At 42.1% G+C, this 22,353-nt stretch overlaps 1 long non-coding RNA gene across 1 annotated transcript; it reads left to right on the forward strand.

The window, feature by feature from the left end:
* Positions 1 to 1,008: 1,008 nt before the first annotated feature.
* Positions 1,009 to 22,353, forward strand: LOC115096131. The gene is made up of 3 exons (XR_003857988.1): positions 1,009 to 1,187; positions 9,019 to 9,084; positions 22,034 to 22,353. It is a non-coding gene; the product is annotated as an uncharacterized LOC115096131 (long non-coding RNA).

Genomic DNA, 22,353 nt, shown 5'->3' on the forward strand with positions numbered 1-22,353 from the left:
CATTACTAAAGCAGGAGCATTAAACTTGCTGAAAAAAATGGCAGCAAACAAGTTATAGTATTTTATGGCAGAAGTGGTAGATTCCTACCAGGAATCTAACTTTTTATGACACCCTGAGTGTATTTCTTAGCTTCTGCTCACCTTTAAGCAATATTAGGGCAAGATTAGGGGTTCACACTGCCTGCACAGAGTCACGTAGAGCAGGGAGGCAGCTGAGTCATGCAAGGCAAACAGATGAGGAGGGTCTGCTGTCCTAGCACTGAGATAAGTCAAAAAATGATGAGGTCCATGTTCAGTAAGCTGGGGAGCAGACAAGTTACCTGGCTAAAGTTTGACATGGATATACTCAGCTAAATTTATCCAGGTACACGTGAAGACTTATGCAATCAAGCTGTTTTGTTTTCTTAATCTTAATTACTTTTGGAATATTTCTAATTGTGTTCATTCGTGATGAAAGTGTACAGTATGTTGTGTAGATCTCTGAAAAAAAAACTCCTACTTTAATTTTTAATTTTTTTTAGACAGAATATGAAAAATGTACATTGGTGTGATGACTTTTTCAAGGTGTTGTAACTAGTTTGTAAGACAATGTTTGCATTTTCTACTAAAAAAAAAACAAAAAAAACTAGTTCATCAGACCCACCCTTACTTTAAGAAAAAAACTGCATTGTTAAAGTAGGTATTGTACCTTATAAAGCATATTGTAATTACCAGTTATCTCTCAAGAGACATAAACTGGAATATTTCCTATATTAAATAAACATTAGCTACATCAGATACACCCTGACTTTCAGAAAGAACCCATTGTTAAAACAGGCATTGCACCCTATAAAGAATATTGTAATTACTAGTTAACTTATGAAATCTAGTCAAAAATGTATTGTTAATCCAATAAAAGCACCTCACCTTCTATTCATTTTTTGTTTGTTAATCTTTGTTTCCATAATTTCATCCAGAACTACTATTGGTGCCCTAAAAGGCTTATCTGATAAAGTCCTGTATATAAAGAGCGCATCTGAGTGACTAGCAAACCTCAGAGTATCGCTCCTTGAATCCTTCTTCCTGAAGCAGATCTTGCTGTACGGTGCCAGAGACAACAATGTCTGGTCAAGGTCATTCAGGACACTGCCAGGGACACAAACCCCACTGCCAGGATCTATCTGACAAGCAAGATGAGGGACCATATCGTAAGTAACACTTTCCTCTGAATAAATTCCTGTATAATGTCATTGCTAGCAACTCTATAAACTATTGGACTTTTCAACTTGAGGATGATATCTAAAGCTGCATGCATTCAGTTGTTTAAATAATTCTAATGGGTCACTAAAAATGTATGTAGATTATGCCATCCATTTTAATAAAATGAAATTGTAGTGAAGTGTATAAAGTATACCAAGCAGTTTGAACATTACATAATGTAACATTGAAAACTAGCTCAAATTTTCCAGAAAATAAAAAACAAATCCAGCTTCTCATTATGAAAAGCAGGTTGTGCAAATTGTTATATTTATTTCCTGGTCCTTTGCTAGTACACTGAAAGTAATTCAGATGTCAGATTGTTAAACACAATCAAAGAGTTCTTTAAAACAAAATTATTTTTCTTCTTTTATTTGTGATTTTAACATCCTTGTTAATTTTCTTAAACTTTCACAACATCTCCTCCCATTTTTCCAGCACATTTCATAGACCTATGTTGGGATCATTTTTAGATGATATTTTTGTCAGTTGCAATGCCTAATATTGGAATACCTCCTAAAAATATAAATTTTATAAAACTAACTATAAAAAAGTGGCTTAAGATTATATCTTAGTTTGCACATTCGAGATGTTAGTCACATACTCCATGGGTAGTGTATTCTTTATGATAGTCACTCTCGTATGAGTGCTCACTTGATATCTAGGTTAGTCTTTACATCAAATAGATCATTTCAATTGGTTTGTCTTTTTCTACTCCAAGGTACTGTTCCATTTTTGGGGGGATAATTTTTACAACAAACACCATAGATAAAAGCAATATATTTCTTAAATAATAATGTTGACACAGTAATTGTCCTCTTAAACTTTAATAACTCAAGGAAATCATTTGACCTTTGCTCTTATGATTTACATTATGTCCAAGACAAACTTGTGTGTGGCTAGCTATGGTTAATTCTGCATATTATATCTTCGCAAAATTGGAAAAGAAAAAATAAGATACATATGAATTAAAGGTGAAAAGGAGGATAGTGTGGAGGGTGACAAGGAAATGTAAAAATACTAAACAAATAATTTTATACAGTGTACACTACAAAAGAAGTTTGAGAATGTCTGTGGGTGATAGGGTATGTCTGGTTAAAGGGTGGATATCACGTTAGAGAAGAGATGGTTTGCATGGAATTAACGCAACTGAAATTGCATAAAGCAAATATTCCAGATGGGATATATTCTTGGTTCTTAAGGGAGCAAAGAGAGTTCTGGTAGCTCTATTGACTATTCTGTACTGTTCAATTAGTTTGTGAAACAAACTAATTGAAAAAATGAACTTTTGTTCGCGCACCAGGCGCGAACAAAAGTACACTGGATTTTATAAGATCCGGGGTCGGCGCGCACAAGGGGGTGCACATTTGTGCAACCTGCGCGCGCCGAGCCCAGCGCGCGCTGCCTGTTCCCTCCGAGGCCACTCCAATTTCAGAGTGGCCTCGGAGGGAACTTTCCTTCGCCCTCCCCCCACCTTCCCCTACCTAACCCACTCCCCCGGCCCTATCTAAACCCCCCCCTAAATTTGCGCGCGTCGCCGGCAGCCCCGCTCCGTCCTCCGGTCCCGGGGGCTGGTCCAGAGGCCTCGACCATGCCCCCGGGCCGGCGCCACACCCCCGGGCCCGCCCCCGAAACGCCACGTCGTTTCGGGAATGCCCCCAGACACGCCCCCTCCCGCCCCTTTTCGAAAGCCCTGGGACTTACGCGCGTCCCGGGGCTTTACGCATGCCGGCGGCCTATGCAAAATAGGCGCGCCGGCGCGCGCGGGTCTTTTAAAATCCGCCCCTAAGTGAACTCAGAGAATGTGAGCAACACTATTACTCCTTGTTACAATGTAACACATCCACACACACAAAAAACTTACATCTAACAGTAACTTGTCTGAGTAACAAAATTAAAAAAACTAACCAAAAAACTCCTTCTTCTTCTTGAAATATATAATCATCATTACATATTATCCAAGGTAAATCCGTTAAACATATCAGGTAAACAGGAGGGGTCTATTGTGGGTAGCGATCAATGTGTATTAAGCTCAACCTGCTTAACCAGGGTAAAGGGGCTTTTGAAAATTGCTCTGATAGTATGTTATATTTACATTTTCTTTGAAAATTACCCTGAAAGGCTAATAGCAAAACCTAATGGCTCACATTTAAATTTAAGTGATATCTCAGCCCAAATCTGTAAGATTTCCAAATAGAGTTGGATCATTTCAAAGCATTCTCTGCATGTCTATTACATTTCTTAGAAAATCTCTGGAAGAATTGTTACATTACATAAAGGAAGTTCAGGATTCTACTTTGTGTATGTGGTAAATTGTGACATATAAACTAAAGTTACAAACCTGCCTGCAGAACTGAAACTCTCAAACTATAAAAGCTTCACATGGACCCATCCACAATAATTCCTGGTCTCTCAGGGATTCACAGTGATTTTAACAATGCAAATAAAAAAGAGCACATAGAGTCTGGGGTGAGACAATGGACTGTCTTCCTGGTTAAGAACCTATTTGGCCAAAGTACTAAGCCGAGCAGTATTTTTGTGCAGAGGTTCTGATTCTCCACACATTACTGTAACTTGTCTGCTGGGACTCGTATGCAAATGAGCCAGGTAGAAAAGTTGTGCACGTCATTTTCATAAGGGTAACTTCCCAAAAAAGATTACACCACCTCTTTGAGGTTAATCGTGTTTGCGAAAACCAGCCTGCTAAGCTGTTTTCATTCACTGGCATTTGCGGAATTCAGCATTCATCAGCCATTTTGCATGTTTTTGTATCACAACAGCTCATTAATAATGAATTTAAATAAAGTTTCACATGTAGCGGACAACATAAGAAACTTTTCTACCCGCGAAGCCCATAAAGTTTGCAAAGTCCACTTCATGTGTAAAAAGAGGCAATCGTGTATGTAAATGAAATTTAAACACACAGCTTACCTTTTTCTTACACACAAAGCAGATTTTGCAAAACTTTGAGCAGTTTAGTACATCAGTCTCAGAGGGGGTCATTTTCCAAGTGGCTCACACATGATAAGGGACGTTTCGCATGCGAAACGTCCCTTATCGCGTGCGATACCAGGATGGGGCGGAGTCAGCCCCGGAAGAGGAGGAGTCGCATCCAGGTTTGCACCCAATAGCTACACCTTCTATGGTGGCGCTATTGGGTGGGAAACCGGCAGCGATCGCACCGCAGCGGTACGATTGCTGCCGGCTAGCGCAGGACAGCCCCCCCGGGTCGACCCCCGCCCCTCATTACCTAAAGTATCGCAGGCCTGCCATACTTTAGAAAATGAGGCCCATAGTCCTTTAATCAGGAAAACAGTGCATAAAGCTTACTGTCTCCCCTATATTCTCTGTTTATCTATTTCTGAAACACCAACCAAGGCACTGATTCTGGAAAGAACACCATCAATAGATAAACCATCAATGTTTAGTTTTGAGAGATGTCAGGTACCAATTTTATCCAAAGCTCTGGGACTGATGCAAGATTCTGGATTAACAATGCGCAGCCAAGTTAAAGCAGTGGCAACAGCTACTTTTATTAAACTACAAATTCTATGGCATCTAAAACCTTTAACAGTAACTTTTGAACATTTGCGCACGTTTGCCGGCTCGCTTCCAGCGATGTGTCCATTTCATAACATACGTGCATAAATGTGCACATGTTGTAAAGCAGCCTGGATGAGAGCATGTGCATGCAAATGCTGCGTAAGTGGGGGAGTTTTATAGGGGACATGCACTGATGCCATTCATCATTTTCCCAGTTCTTTCCCAGTTTGCCCAGTTTAGGGATAGGACAGGCAAACCTCCCTAATTTAACAGCCTCTCTTTCTCCCTGTTAGCACCAATCCTTAAAACCCTGCTGACAAGCCTAGAATTTTTTGTTTTATTTCTTACACGCCATCCATGGCAATAGTAAAGATACACGGCAGGGAACACCCACGCGCACCTTTTTACGTGTACATCACTTGGCCTTCCGCCAATATGTACACACCCTGCCCAGACTATGCCCATGCCCCTCCCTTTTTTACTTGTGCGCATAGTGGGAGATAAGAACATACTTGGGCGATTCTTAAAATCAACTCTGAGTGCGCCGGCCCAACTTTTGCGCACGTCTTCCGGTTTTGGCATGGATGGAGCTTTTAAAATTCCCCTTTTTACTTGGAGGTTTGGAGTTTCATTTGGTTTGACAAGCTCTGCTTTTTTGGGGGTTCTGGATTATTGCACCTCTTTATATAGGAACTCTTTACTCATCGGTATTCCATCTAGTGTTTTACGATCTCTGCAAGTGGCACAGAATGCAGCTGCACATATATAGGTACTGGCTGGCACTGCCCTCCATGATCATATTGCACCTGCTCTGAATAGTCTCCACTGGCTTTCGATTGAGTGGAGAGTGAAATATAAAATTGCAGTAACTATAAGTTACTTAGTGGTCGTGAGTAGGTCCCCTTGGGAGAGTTTGATGCTCTGTGTTTATGCTTCCACTTGCACACTCAGATCCTCTCAGTCTGGTTTGCTTGATATCCCTTCCATTTGAGCCGTACATCTTGCAGAAACCCATGATAAGGCTATTTTGGTTCCTGGGACACATTTTTTGAAAAACTATAATTGAGTCTGAGTATCAAAGTATTTAGAAATCAGTTAAAATGTATCTTTTTTTAAAACAGGCATTTGATAATTAGCATGTAAGCTTCAAAGTCTCTAGTTTAACATGCTATTTTGATTTTTGAGGAGGCACTATTGGTAGAGTAGTTTTGGTTTAGTTTTATATTGTCTCATTTTAGGTTTTATGTGTGCAGTGTTGTACCCCCACCTGGAACACTGTGATCAGTACAGATTATAAATATTTTAAATAAATATATCACCAAGTCTCCATTTTGTTTCTGAAAGAAAATCAATATATCTTTGTGGTTCTTCTCAAATGTTTTGGTCTTACTGTTTTCAATGGCTTTTATTCTCACGGGCTATACAGTCTGACCCTTGCTTTCAAGCTTTATTTAATTATTAAATTTTTATTTTCTTGATCAAAAGACACTTAAAACGAGGTACAATATAAACACTCCCTCTACAGGATTTACAAATTAAGGCAATGTCAAACACACAGAAAAACATAAAAGAATATACAAAATACAATTTCCAAACAAACCACCTAGCTGAAATACATTGCAGCCTACCCATGACCAGCTGACATGCTGATCCACAATGCTTCTCCCATTTTATAAACAGCACAAGAAACCTCATAGAGATTATTGCAAAAAAGCCCACACAAGTCTAAAACACTATACAAAGGAATCAAAAGCACAAAAACTATACTGAAAATTAAAAAAAATAGGCTTTTCAATGGCATTTACCAAAGATGCAGAAAATACAATGTCACAATTGAAAAGCATTGCACCTTTTATGGAGAACCCAAAAAGATAATGATGACAATACAAAACATCTTATTGTATGGCTAGAAACGTGTTCCTTTTCTATGCTGAGACTTTATTTAGATCTGTGCAAGTCCACATTTTCTTTACTTTCCATTTGTTTTTTTTTCTTGATTTCCAAAAGCTGAGGGTATCACAAAATACAAATAACCTTTGGTCTTGGTTATGTTTTGATGCTGGTGTAATGTCACACTAAGACACCAATGTACTAAAGAGAGCTGAACTTTCTGGGTGATGCGTCAAGCTATGGTGGTGCTCTAATGCATGTTAAATAGTGCATATGATATTTTGAATGTCCCAGACCAGGTTCCCTCCCCTATTACAATGACCTTCTTTGAATGCAATTTGTATAGATGAATAATGTAAATGCATACAGAGAAGGTCATGCATAGGCAATCCTATGCAAATATTTTACCGCAGCCAACCAAGAAGGCGGTCAGCTGCAAAAAATAACACCACCTATTTCAAAAGTGTTAAATGTGAAACAAGAGGCTTGGGAACCTAACACGGGTCCTGAGACTCCCGCCTCACATTTAAAGCAGTGGCAAACACAAAAAAAAATTCACAGCCAAAAGAGGAGATTGCAAGGGTGTCAGGGCTGAGCCCTGGCTCAACCCAGGACCACCACTCAAGGCGGCCCCAACAACTCCCAAAGTCTAAAAATAAAAAAAGAGACCACAGGGCGATGGCCCCGGTCCTGGCCCCTCTCTCCTGAAAGTTAGAAAAATAACCCTGAATCCCGGCCTGGCCTCTTTCCAGAAAGTTCAAAAAATAACTCTGAGTCCCATCCCCGGATGCCACCTTCCCAACTAACCCCAGCAACCTCAACCTTCAACTCCATCCAAAAAATATCTGCTCCAGGCCCCTGTGCCCTTCCCATACCCCTCTTCCCGAAAGATTAAATTTCAATAAACCGTGTCTCCCCTGCATCTACCCTGCTTCCACCCCTGACCCCCCTTCTGCCCCACCCTCAACCTTAAATTTCTGTATAGGATCCGATTTTGGGGCTGCGTGCACACTTGCCCCTGGTCTGATCAGTGCTATTTTCCAAAATGGCACCAACCTGATCTTGCCCCAGCCATATGAATAGGATAAGGTCTGGGGATCAGACCCAGGCCACCAGGAAGCCAAACTTTGTGTACACTAGGGATGTGAATCATTTTTTGACGATTTAAAATATCGTCCGATATATTTTAAATCGTCAAAAATCGTTAGAGCCGCGATACAACAACAATTCCCCCGATTTATCGTCAAAAATCGTAAATCGGGGGGAAGGGGGAGGGCGAAAAAACCGGCACACTAAAAAAACCCTAAAACCCACCCTGACCCTTTAAAATAAATCCCCCACCCTCCCAAACCCCCCCAAAATGCCTTAAATTACCTGGGGTCCAGAGGAAGGGTCTCGCTGTGATCTTCCACTCTCGGACCTCCGGTGCTTGTAGAAATGGCGCCGGCGCTACCTTTGGATTTTCCATACGGAAAAACGATTCGCGGCAGGAGATCGCTCCTGGACCCCCGCTGGACCCCCAGGGACTTTTGGCCAGCTTGGGGGGGCCTCCTGACCCCCACAAGACTTGCCAAAAGTCCAGCAGGGGTCCGGAACGACCTCCTGCAGTCGAATCGTGTTGTCTACGGCCGGCGCCATTTTGCGCAAAATGGCGGCGCAAAATGGCGCCGGCCATAGACAACACGATTTGACTGCAGGAGGTCGTTCCGGACCCCCGCTGGACTTTTGGCAAGTCTTGTGGGGGTCAGGAGGCCCCCCCAAGCTGGCCAAAAGTCCCTGGGGGTCCAGCGGGGGTCCGGGAGCGATCTCCTACGCTCCTGACCTCGGGGCACAAAAAAGAAAATGGCACCGGCGCTACCTTTGACCTGTCATATGACAAGGCAAAGGTAGCGCCGGCGCCATTTCTACAAGCACCGGAGGTCCGAGAGTAAAAGATCACACCGGGACCCTTCCTCTGGACCCCAGGTAATTTAAGGCATTTTGGGGGGGTTCGGGAGGGTGGGGGATTTATTTTAAAGGGTTGGGGTGGGTTTTAGGGATGTTTTAGTGTGCCGGTTTTTGATTTTCACGATTTTTAAAAAACCCAAACGGCAACGATCCGATTCCCTCCCCCTCCCAGCCGAAATCGATCGTTAAGACGATCGATCACACGATTCGCATCTCTAGTGTACACTTTAGTAAATGGCACAAGCTATTTTGCTACCAGGAGTTTTATGCAAATAAATTCAGTAGCAAAATGAATGATGTTACAAAATTACCCCTTTTGTAAACAATACCAATGAATAGCTAAAAACTAGAGAAAATAGTTAATGCTTGGATTGAAAGTTTGTATTTTTTCTCAATTTTTAGCATACAAACCTGACCACCACCACCCTCTGCAGCAGCATGACCAGCATGGGCCTCATCCTAAACCAGGTATGAAACATTGCAAACTTGATAAGTTAATAATGATGTAAAAAATCCATATTCAAAAGAAATCAGTTTTACTAAACAAACAATTTATAAGTGACTCTTCAACATCTTTAGTACATGTTCTTTTTCGAACAGAAGCTCAAAAGTATAGGTACTGATATAGTATGCTCTTCTTCTTTCTTAAATGAAATCACATTTTGAGTACCTTTTACTCTCAAATCAAAACCCAGACAACTTTCAATTCTAGGTCTTACTATCTTTCCTTCTCAGTGTGAATTATTTTGCTTCCAAATAAAATATGCCAAATTCTTTCTTTTTTTTTTTTTTATAATTGGCAAGTATTCTAATTAGGGTGAGTACACATGAACATTTGTTTACAAAAAAAGATGCAAAAGATTCCTTACAAATTTATAAAAAAATGGAGGCTGATGTACTAACATGTGAAGTTTTTCATAGATGCAGACCTACATGTGTAAATATATGCAAGATGTCCTGAAATTCACAGAAGTGATGACATTTTAAGCTTTCGCGCAAAGTTCTGCACTTAAAATTATGACTTCTGAGCTAAAACTGTGCAGCTTAGGTCATTGGCCTCTTAATAAAATACCAGTGATTTAAAACTTGACATATTCTTCACTGCTCTACTTAATAGCAAGCATAAGAATGAAGAAGACTTCTCTGACGTACAAGTTACTGTAGATTCTTGAAAATAAAAACATGCCTGTATAATGGTGCTTTTAATTTCTCTTATCCTCATTTCTAGAGCTCTATTTTATTTCAAATATTTCTAAATTTTAAGATGACCAAACCACTTTAAAAATATATATATTCTTGGGGGCAGGGGCACTATCAAACTTCAGAGCTGATGGCTGCATAAAGGACTTTCTCCTTGTGAACCCTTGTAAGATTACTACTGAAACATCCTTATTTATATCAACTTTGGGTCTAATCTTTATGACTGGATTTCAATCATTTCTGTCTGGAGGCAGAGGAAATAAATTCAAAACTACTTTTGTGATTTCATCAGAGGTAAACTCTTCCTAACACCATCACTGCTCTGCAAAGAAAATGGCTTCAGACAAGAAGCAATTGCAACATCTGACCTGGTGATAGAAGAATTGCATTATTTCTTTTTTAAAATGCTCACTTTTAACCATGAGGAGACTTGTGAGGTTAAGTCAAAGCTGCTGAACTTTTAGCAAAGGTCTTTTGAAGAATCAGTTAAGTGGCAGTGGAGGGCTGAGTCAGAAGGTCGGAAGATGCGGTCTTGCATTTACAACATAACGTCAAAGTATTGAATGTAGTACAGCAGGGCTTAAAAGATATATCCAACCAAAATGATATATTGGGGTGGTAGGGAAATACTAAAGAGATACATATGATATCATTCCTGCAAAAACTTCTACTGAATTTGCTCAACTTACAGTTCTGCAAAGATCTAGACATTGAATGTGCTCATGAAGGCCTCTGCAGACACAGAAGACTGCACAGTATTCTAATCCTATTATTGTTAAGTTTTTACACTCTCCTTAGGTACTGGAAATATCCACAGCAAAGCTCAAGGCCCTGCTGGTCTTGGAAGGAGAAAAAAAATATTATTATTATTATGCCTGACTGTTGTGGGCCTACCCACGATGGGAGCGGGCAAGTCCCCCTACCTTTCTGCTTCCTTGAACATGGCCAGCCAGGCCTCTGCCAACGTCATCCCGCAGCAGGCCGTGCCGCCTTTGGGAGCCTTCCTCCATGGCTGAGGCCGCCACTGCCGCTCCTGCTTTGTCTTCACGGCTGGAGTCGCTGCCGGGGTCCTCGGATGGCAGGGAAGCCGTCCCTGCCGCTGCCTGTGCTTCTTCTCCTGCTTCGCCGCATGGAGCCACTCCATCTCGGGCCTCCCACATGGCGGGATGCTGCCGATGCACCTCTGCTTCTCTTGACTCACCATAGGCGCAGGCGTGCGCCTCTCGCCGGTATTTAAAAGGCAAGCGGTGGGAAAAGCACCACAGCTCTCACTGATGATGTCATCCACCTGTTCCTGCTTCAGCCCTATAAAAGGGCCCTGCCTGTCTTCCTTCAGTGCCTTTGGATCGGGGTTGCACAGTGTCTATGTTCTTCCTTCCAATCTAAGTCTTCCGTGGGCTCCTGTGCCTTGATGGATCTTTGTTCTATGTTCTTCGTGTTCCTGAACTTCGTCTCCTTGATGTCCCTGGTCTTGTCCCTCGTCGGAACTCCCTTCTCACCTGTCTTCTGTTCCTGATGTTCCGGATGTTCCATGTCCAGATGTCCTGATGTCCCGTGTCCTGAGGTGCCATGTTCCTGATGTCCGATATTCCCGTCTTGACTCCATCCATCTCATCTTCAGCTATTCATCCAGTTTCCAGGTCCCTCGTCTGTCTACCTCTCTTGGCGTGCCATGTCGTGGTCCGTGTCCAGCCCATGAGATGGCTGTGTAGGGCGCCTCGGGGAATAAGGCCTTCTTCTCATCTGCAGCGCAAGCCTCCAGGAGACTTCTGTTTTTAAAGCCTTGTTCCCGGTCTATGGAGTTCCCTTGTGCCTGCTTCCGTCCATGCCTAAGACTCTGCCAGAACCTGCTCCACTCGAGCATCGTCCGCGACCAGCCACAGGTGGCTTTGTAGGGCGCGTCCCAATGCAGGCCTCTACTGAATCTTTGCCATGTTCCAGTCTCATTCCACGTCTTCTCCTAGAGTCTGCTTCGCGTTCAGCATGATCCACGACCAGCCATGGGCGGCTGTGTAGGGCGCGCTGCGATGTAGTTCTCACCCAGTACTTTCACCTGACTCTTGAATCCTTGCCTGAAACTTCCAAGCAACTTGAATTTTTGTCTGAGTCTCCTGAACATCTTGAATCCTTGCCCGAGTCTTCTGAGTATCCTGAGTCTTTGTTCAAGTATCCAAGTCTTTGTCTGACTCTCCTGAGTATCCAAGTCTTCATCTGAGTATCCAAGTCTACGTCTGAACCCTCCGAGTATCCTGAGTCTTTGTCTGAGTTTTCATGTTCCTATCGAGTGGCCGGAGGGCTACTCTCGAGATCAGCATTGCATTGCTGGATCTCATTGGTGCGTGTAGGACCAGTGGAGGGCTGAGCCTGACTTGTTCCTGTTCCGGATAATCCTTGCTTTGTCTTCGCTCCAGCCTCACTCCTGCTCCACCCATGCTCGTACCAGCTCACCTCCTGTGGTGTGTCTTGGGGCTCCTCCCTGAGCCATGCCGCGGCCCAAGGGCTCACTTCCTACTTTAGATGGGACCACATCTCTGAGCTCCTAACAGGGCCTGAGGGCACGCTCCCACAACACTGACTTGGCTAAGTCCGTTGTACTATGTAGGAATTGACTAGTAGTGATGCAAGCAGAACTAAAAGATCTTGGAGCTACATATGGATTACTTTATCCTGCTTGTGTACGAGTCACAATGAGCAATCCCTCCAAAACCTTTGGAGACTCAGAAGAACTGCAGCACTTTCATGATGAAGTGCTTTGAAATGATTGGATGTCTTAATGTAGTGCTGTAAAAAATATATGCATTTCGTTTCATATAGCACAGATTCAGATTAACCTTTTTTTTTTTTTTTTACAAAGTCAATATCATCCATTCATAACAGAGCCCTGTCAGCATGGAACATGCATTGTCTATTGTGAGTGTGGGAAAAAGTAGGCACATAATCGAGACATGTGTGCACTTTTCCTCGCACATTCCTTGGAAAATATTCAAAAAGCAACTAGTTTACATAAACCAGGGTTTATATGCATACATCCTTTTGAAAATTACCCCATATGTCCAATGTATTCATTTGGCAATGCAGCATTTACCTTAGAATTATTCATTACTAAAAATTATAGCATTGCTCAGCATAAATGATCACCTTATTCAATGTAAAAAAAATACTTACCTACATCAAAGGGTTGAGAAAGATCTGTTTATATTAAGGGCTTCTGATTTTTAGTTACTGCATAACTGAAAAACACCAATAAAACCCCCTGATGGGAAAATTGTTTTTTGACTATAACTGAAAACCCTCCAAAACTAATTTGCCTCACCAATGCTGTCGTCTAGCGCTTGGAGGTAGACCCTTGTCCTGGAGCAGTGTGGAACGGCTCCCTGGTAGGGACCAGGAAGCACCTTCCCCCAGGGGACGGAGCACAGGAGGAGACAGAGGCTAGGATGAGCTTCACCACTGGAAGCCCGTGGTCCCCCCAGGGTGGAGCCCGTAGGGACCCGGGCCGCTTGGACTTAGGTGGGCCTCGCAGGGTCTCCCGGAGAGGTAGTAGAGAGGCGTGCCCATGAGCAGCAAGGGAGCGCAGTCGGTCACTGGGCTGTAGGCCTAGAGAACCAAGGAAGGCCAGTACAGCGTAGGCGATGACAAGGTAAGGTAAGGGAAAAAGCCAGAATCAGAGACATGGTCAATGGCAGCCGGGGTCAATTCTGAGGATTGGTCCAAGGAGTAATCAATGAAGCAAGGGTCAGGGTTCAAGAGGTCAGACGAGGTCACAAAGCAGGCAGAGGTCAAGATCCAGGCAGTGAGCAGAGTGGTCAAGGAACAGGCAGAGGTCAGTACCAGAGAGTCAGTACGGAGGTACTACCTGGGGAGATAAACAGATGCTGGAACAGAAGGACGCTAGAACAGAACTGGAACAATAGGACGCTGGAACAGTAGGATGATGGAATAGGAGGACACTGGAACAGGACTGGAACAATAGGATGCTGGAACAAGGTTGGAACAGTAGGATCCTGGAACAAGACTGGAACAAGACTGTGAACGCAGACGCAAACTAGTACATTTACAGTGCCGACCCGATTGCCAAGGCAAGGAAGTGCAGGCAGGAACGTCCTTATATTGTACGTTCAATCAGGGCATGCCAGGGAGCTAGGACCCATCCCTGGCCCTACAAGAGGCCGGGCGGTTCTCGCGCGCATGCGCGTAGGGGCGTGGCCAACACCACTAAGGACGTCGAACTCCGGCGTGAGGCCTGGTGCACAGTGGAAGGCCCAGCGACCACCACCGTGGGACACCGAGTCCTGGAGGAGCTCACGGTAGCCACTGGGGAGGCCGACCCGTGACCTGCAGAGGAGTTAGTGAGGTGAGCAGGCCCGTGCGCGGGCCGGGCGCGGACAGAACACAAGAACATAAGAAATTGCCATGCTGGGTCAGACCAAGGGTCCATCAAGCCCAGCATCCTGTTTCCAACAGAGGCCAAAACCAGGCCACAAGAACCTGGCAATTACCCAAACACTAAGAAGATCCCATGCTACTGATGCAATTAATAGCAGTGGCTGTTCCTTAAGTAAAATTGATTAATAGCCATTAATGGACTTCTCCTCCAAGAACTTATCCAAACCTTTTTTGAACCCAGCTACACTAACTGCACTAACCACATCCTCTGGCAACAAATTCCAGAGCTTTATTGTGCGTTGAGTGAAAAAGAATTTTCTCCAATTAGTCTTAAATGTGCTACTTGCTAACTTCATGGAATGCCCCCTAGTCCTTCTATTATTCGAAAGTGAAAATAACCGAGTCACATCTACTTGTTCAAGACCTCTCATGATCTTAAAGACCTCTATCATATCCCCCCCCTCAGCCGTCTCTTCTCCAAGCTGAACAGCCCTAACTTCTTCAGCCTTTCCTCATAGGGAAGCTGTTCCATCCCCTTTATCATTTTGGTTGCCCTTCTCTGTACCTTCTCCATCGCAACTATATCTTTTTTGAGATGCGGCGACCAGAATTGTACACAGTATTCAAGGTGTGGTCTCACCATGGAGCGATATAGAGGCATTATGACATTTTCCGTTCTATTAACCATTCCCTTCCTAATAATTCCTAACATTCTCTTTGCTTTTTTGACTGCTGCAGCACACTGAGCTGACGATTTTAAAGTATTATCCACTATGATGCCTAGATCTTTTTCCTGGGTGGTAGCTCCTAATATGAAACCTAACATCGTGTAACTACAGCAAGGGTTATTTTTCCCTATATGCAACACCTTGCACTTGTCCACATTAAATTTCATCTGCCATTTGGATGCCCAATCTTCAAGTCTTGCAAGGTCCTCCTGCAATGTATCACAGTCTGCTTGTGATTTAACTACTCTGAATAATTTTGTATCATCTGCAAATTTCATAACCTCACTCGTCGTATTCCTTTCCAGATCATTTATATATATATTGAAAAGTACCGGTCCAAGTACATATCCCTGAGGCACTCCACTGTTTACCCTTTTCCACTGAGAAAATTGACCATTTAATCCTACTCTCTGTTTCCTGTCTTTTAACCAGCTTGTAATCCATGAAAGGACATCGCCTCCTATCCCATGACTTTTTAGTTTTCGTAGAAGCCTCTCATGAGGGACTTTGTCATACACCTTCTGAAAATCCAAATACACTACATCTACCGGTTCACCTTTATCCACATGTTTATTAACCCCTTCAAAAAAATGAAGCAGATTTGTTAGGCAAGACTTCCCTTGGGTAAATCCATGTTGACTATGTTCCATTAAATCATGTCTTTCTATATGCTTTACAATATTGTTCTTGAGAATAGTTTCCACTATTTTTCCCGGCACTGAAGTCAGGCTCACTGGTCTATAGTTACCCGGATCGCCCCTGGAGCCTTTTTTAAATATTGGGGTTACATTGGCCACCCTCCAGTCTTCAGGTACAATGGATGATTTTAATGATAGGTTACAAATTTTAACTAATAGATCAGAAATTTCTTTTTTTAGTTCCTTCAGAACCCTAGGATGCATACCATCTGGTCCAAGTGATTTGCTACTCTTTAGTTTGTCAATCTGGCCTACTACATCTTCCAGGTTCACAGTGATTTCGTTCAGTTCGTCTGATTCATCACCCCTGAAAACCACCTCCGGAACTGGTATCTCCCCAACATCCTCATTAGTAAACACGGAGGCAAAGAATTCATTTAGTCTTTCTGCAATGGCCTTTTCTTCCCTAAGAGCCGCTTTAACCCCTCCTGTCATCTAATGGTCCAACCGACTCCCTCACAGGTTTCTTGCTTTGGATATATTTTAAAAAGTTTTTATTATGAGTTTTTGCCTCTATGGCCAATTTCATTTCAAATTCTCTCTTCGCCTGTCTTATCAATGTTTTACACTTAGCTTGACAATGCTTATGTTTTATCCTATTTTCTTCAGATGGATCCTTCTTCCAATTTTTGAAGGATGTTTTTTTGGCTAAAATAGCCTCTTTCACCTCACCTTTTAACCATGACGGTAATCGTTTTGCCTTCCTTCCACCTTTCTTAATGCGCGGAATACATATGGACTGCGCCTCTAGGATTGTATTTTTAAACAATGTCCATGCCTGTTCAACACTTTTAACCTTTGCAGCTGCACCTTTCAGTTTTTTTCTAACTATTTATTCTCATTTTATCAGTTTCCCTTTTTAAAATTTAGTGTTAGAGCTGCAGATTTACTTATTGTCCCCCTTCCAGTTATTAGTTTAAATTTGATCATGTTATGATCACTGTTGCCAAGTGGCCCCACCACTGTTACTTCTCTCACCAAATCTTGCGTTCCACTAAGAATTAAATCTAAAATAGCTCCCTCTCTTGTTGGTTCCTGAACCAATTGCTCCATGAAGCAATCATTTATTACATCCAGGAACTTTATGTCTCTAGCAAGTCCTGATGTTACATTTACCCAGTCAATATTGGGGTAATTGAAATCTACAAAGTCACAAGTGCAAGTAAAGAGATCAAAGTCCCATTCACTTAATATAGCAATTTATTAACCATGAATAAAGTTCATATATTATTTAATTCGGCAACTCCATATCAGTAGTGACAAGCATATAGTTTTCTATGGGGGACATAGAAAACTATATGCTTGTCACTACTGATATGGAGTTGCCGAATTAAATAATATATGAACTTTATTCATGGTTAATAAATTGCTATATTAAGTGAATGGGACTTTGATCTCTTTACTTGCACTTGTGACTTTGTGGATTACCTTATGTGCAAGGTGCTTCTGATATACTTTTGGTAATTGAAATCTCCCATTATTATTGCACTGCCAAACTGGTTTCCTTCCCTGCTTCAAAACGCTTCAGCCAGGATTCTGACCAAGTCTAACAAAAGAAATCATATTACCCCAATCTTAAGGTACCTACACTGGCTCCCAATCAAATTCAGAATCTCATACAAAGTTCTCACAATCATTCACAAATTTATACACAATCTCATTCCACTGGATCTCAATACCCCTTTACAACCACATATTCCTTCCAGACCGGCAAGAACAGCTTATAGAGATACTCTCCTTGCCCCACCCATCAAAACCTTGTTAAATAAACAATCTCTATCCACAGCAGGCCCTGCGCAATGGAACTCTCTACCTCCAGAACTACGGAAGGAACCTTGCCCTATCACCTTTAAAAAGAGACTCAAAACCTGGCTATTCGAACAAGCTTTTAACCCATACCAATAATCGCCCATCAATATGCACCATGCAATATGTACCATGTAACATATCTCCCATACACTTAGACAGGTCCCAGTTGTAGAATCTCATTACCATATCGTGCAACAAGCACCATGTAACATGACTTCCAGATACTCAGCCAGGTTTCAGTTATAGAATCTCACTACCTAATCGTTATCTTTGTAAGTTACTCCCCAGTTCCTTGATCCAAGTTTATTCTCCCGGTTTGATGTAATCGCATTCTTACATGCTTGTTTCTGTTATAATGTAAACCAAAATGATATGTAACTTTGCTACATGAATTTCGGTATATAAAAATGTTAAAATAAATAAATAAATAAATACAGATTCTACTGAGCATTTAGTCTCTTGTATGATCTTTATCCTGTTGGACTCTATACCCTCCCGGACATAAAGTGCCACACCCCCACCAAGTTGATCCTCCCTATCATTGCGTGCAACAACTGCCACTGCTTTCAGTTCTCCATTGATAGCATTTACAACTGAGTTCCAGGGCTCCCTATGGGGGAATCATAGTTTCAAAGCCTTTTTGCATTTAATATAGAACGAGCCTTTATAAGCAGCACTGATAATAATCATAGTCCTTTGCATCTAAAAACACAGAGAAGCAAAGTGGTTTCCAACTTCTTTACTGATAGTTGATTAGATGACTGACAAATATTTACAGCGCTCAATGCAGATATTAAATAAAGTCAATGAACAAATAAGGCAGAAGAAAGATTAATACATTTGGACATCACTCTTCTAGTAAAGTCTTTTAATTTACTGAAAGCCAAATTTCTTAGAAATCCACATCCTCTTTATCCAATTATTCAGCTTTTAAAGAAAGCTTATTCCTCCCTCCAACCTCCAATTTTATTCCAGCTCCTGTCCACTGTGGGGTGATCAGAATACAGACCCAATGCTTTATCAGAATGCAAGTCCAAATTTTCATACCTTTCCTGAAGTCTTCTTAAATAGTTTAAATCCCCTTATGAAGAACCAGATGGGCACTCTCCTCTCAAGTGTTGCATACCTGAGTCAGCAGCAAACACAGTCTTTGGATACCTTAAGCTCCTTCCCTTTAGTTAGGAACAGGTTACTCCACTTCTCTGATGAAAACCTCCACTCCTCAGGCTCTTCCTAGGTTAAAGACACCTCTTCCCAATAGAATGGAAATTGATTCCCTGGTACCCAGGGCACTCAACTCCAGGTGTAACAAAAATAGACTTTGACTCAAAAGAGGGAAAAACAAAACAGAGATAGGAAAGGTAGGAAAAAGTTCCTTGTCACCAAAATGAGGTGATAGATCAAAAACAGCTAATTTAAAATTGGAACTCTTCTGCATCAGGTCACTAACAGGACTATCCTCTGGAAGAATACTAGAACTCTGCCAGAATCTTCCCTACCCTTCATTTAAGCTCACACCAGGATACCTCAACTTTTTGTGCACAGTTCACACAAGGGAATTATCCAAATGTGGATTGAAAGAACATAAAGCAATTAGAAGTAAGTCAGATTAACGAGCTGACCCACAAAAGGGAAAAACAGACAGTCCTTCTAGGATGTTAGCAAAAATAAATAATAGGAGACAGAGAGCTCCTGCCTTCAGAAAATCCAGACTAAAATCTATGGGGTAGATTTTCAAAGGGGTACGCACGTAAGATACGAGCGTACCCCCCGAAAACCTACCCCAAACCCCCCCTGCGCGTGCCGAGCCTATTTTGCATAGGCTCAGCAGCGCGCACAAGCCCCGGGATGCGCGTAAGTCCCGGGGCTTGCATGGAGGGGCGTGTCGGGGGCGTGCCGGCAGTGACGTGCCGTTTAGAGGGGGTGTCGCGAGTGACGCGGCGTTTCGGGGGCGGTGCCGGGGGCGTGGTTTCGGCCCGGGGGCATTCCGGGGGCGTGGCCGCGGCCTCCAGACTAGTCCCTGGACTGGAACATGGAGCGCGGCAGCCAGCCCGGCGCGCACAAAGGTAGGGGAGGTTACATAGGGCCCGGGGGTGGGTTAGGTAGGGGAAGGGAAGGTGCAGGGGGGGTGGAAGGAAAGTTCCCTCCGAGGCCGCTCCGATTTCGGAGCGACCTCGGAGGGAACAGAGGCAGGCTGCACGGCTTGGCGCGCGCAGGCTGCCGATTTTGGGCAGCCTTGCGCGCGCCGACCCCGGATTTTAATGGATACGCGTGGCTATGCGTGTATCTATTAAAATCCCGTGTACTCTTGTTCGCGCCTGGTGCGCGAATAAAAGTACGCGTGTGCGCAGATTTATAAAATCTGCCCCTATGCTTCTAAGATGGTGCCTGCTGATGATCAACAGCTAGAGCACACCATCTACAGCTCCCACATGGGGGATTAAACCCAACCCTTTTGTCATTATTCTCTCTGAACCTCCCTAGTAAATTAGTGCATGCCTTCTGGTAAGGAAACCAGAGGTTCCTTACAATTACAATTGTAAATGGACCTTAAACAAATTAAAATTGATTGAAATTTTATTTCACTATGAAATTGTACTTACTATCTCCACCAATTCTGATACAATTATGTAATATTCAAAAAGATACTTTAATTGAATATCACCTAAGCATCTTTTATGGTAGAGTAGGTTAGAATCTATAAAAATGATTATAGCCGCTCAAATAAATTATATATTAAATATGATTTCAGTTTTGTTTCCTCAAGAATGTTATATTGTAGTGGACCATTTAGTATATAATTCTTGTAGAAACTCCCCCTGCAACAATTGCTCTCTGTAAACGTAAGAGATCTAAAGAAAAAGTAGTGTGGGGTTGCCACATTGTTTAAGTTATCATCATGCTTTCTTTATACAGCAAAGAATTTTATGGGTCACAAAATTGAAAGCAGAAAGTCACTATCCACAATGGTTAGTAATAAAGACTCAGTGTGGTGATGATGGCTCCAATTTCTCTTAATGCATTATTTGGATTGACATTGCCTGTGTTACTAGATCAAATCCCCATAATATATGATACATATATTTCAATATATGGACTATATGTATCATGGAGATTGACATTAGAAATCTCTTGGCTGGCTGCCACTCAAGCTTCTATATGGTTTAATCTTAAACCAGATAAGCAAATGCTGTATTAACTGGTCTCTTTGGCAATCTCCAGCAATTTGCCATACTAGTTCAGACCAAAGGTTCATTGAACTCAGCATTCTGTCCTGACAGTGGCCAATGTGGGTCATTGGGTCATCCCAAAGAGTAGATTCATTTCCTTGTTGCTCAATCCTAGGTATAAGTGAGTCCACTTGGTTAATAATTTTGAATAAACTTTTTCCCTAAAATCTTACCAAAGCCTCTTTTAAACCCAGCTATTAAAAAATGGGAAAATGTTATCCTTCCCTGAATTGGCTTTGAAATTTAACCTTCTTGCCTCCTAGTATTTCAAATGTGTCCAACTTTGACAATGTTTAAAATTTATTACTGCTTAATTATTAGATATCTTACTATGCTTGATCTCCTACACGTTTGTATCAAATCAGAATCTTCAGGTCATGTTGCCTCCTGTTTCTATAAATTACTCAGAAATGATATGAGTCCCAGAAACATCAGTTTGGAGAGACCTTGGGAACACATTTTCATTGCAGTATGTTGAAGTTTCATGAAAAAATATTGGATGCTATGAGTAAGAGCATGACTTTCCCACCAGTATAACCCAGTTGATGTATTTTATGGTACATCAAGCTTATTGACCCCCTTGAAACTGTTTAAAAATGTATTCTTGAAATTAAGTGCATATTAGTCTTATGACACAGATAAGGATCTTTTTCACATATGCTTTTTATTATAATAATCTTCAATGATTTGGGGAAAAGTTTGGAATATAATATCCAAAATTCTTGATTTTGATTGAAACATTACATAATGGATTGCCATTTTAAAATCTTGTGCCTAGGAGGGAACGTTTATAACTCCCTGCATAGTGGTAAAACCTGTGAGTACTTTGAAAGTATGAACTGGCAGCACTGAAAATCAGGCTTGTATTTGTCCCGTGAAGAGCTACGACACAGACAGTGGCAGTATAAGCTTCCCCTGCACTGCCCTGCCATGTGCCTCAGCCCTGTTCTAGATGGACCATCTCTTGGGTAGGGGGTAATCCAGTGATCATAGCAGTTCCATAGTTTAGCCACTCTTCTGAGAATGGCAACAAGGATATCAATTAGTGCCAGATTGGGCACCACCTGTACAATGGGAACTGGACTTTCACCACCAACTCATTTCATATAAGCCACCAAATGCTACATATTTTTTTGGGTTATACTGTATATCCCTCAAAAATACGCACAATGATTATTTCACTAGTGTCCATCTCTAAGACATAAGGCATTGGGAAGTCAGGATCTAGCAAGGCTAATCATTTCATTTGGTGATATTTACAAATTGTGCATGAGCAAAGAAATGTTATTTTCTTCATTAAAAATTGTCACATGATTCGCTCAGTCTCCTGTCATGTGATTCACTCACTCTCCTGTATTTTTTGCAGATCCATACCACCCATCCCATGGTCATGACCATGTGAAAGAATGTAAGAAATGAAGAAGGTACACTGAAATAGCAATCACCTTGCAGCCTTGTGCATGGTAACCTCTACACTTACAGATAGCACAAGAGGGTGTTGGAGATTTAAATCAGCTGTGTATGTTTCTTTGCTTCCAAATGACCAAATTCAACAAAATTGCTGTCCCTTTCACTCTTCATCAATGTCCATACTTATATGAAAGCATGATTATTCTTTATTAAAACTATCCTAATGATCAATGCACCTTTGGCTTGTCTGTTGTGTTTTTAATGATAACCCAAAAC

The sequence above is a fragment of the Rhinatrema bivittatum genome, chromosome 7, assembly GCF_901001135.1.
Source record: "Rhinatrema bivittatum chromosome 7, aRhiBiv1.1, whole genome shotgun sequence".
NCBI classification, from domain to species: domain Eukaryota; kingdom Metazoa; phylum Chordata; class Amphibia; order Gymnophiona; family Rhinatrematidae; genus Rhinatrema; species Rhinatrema bivittatum.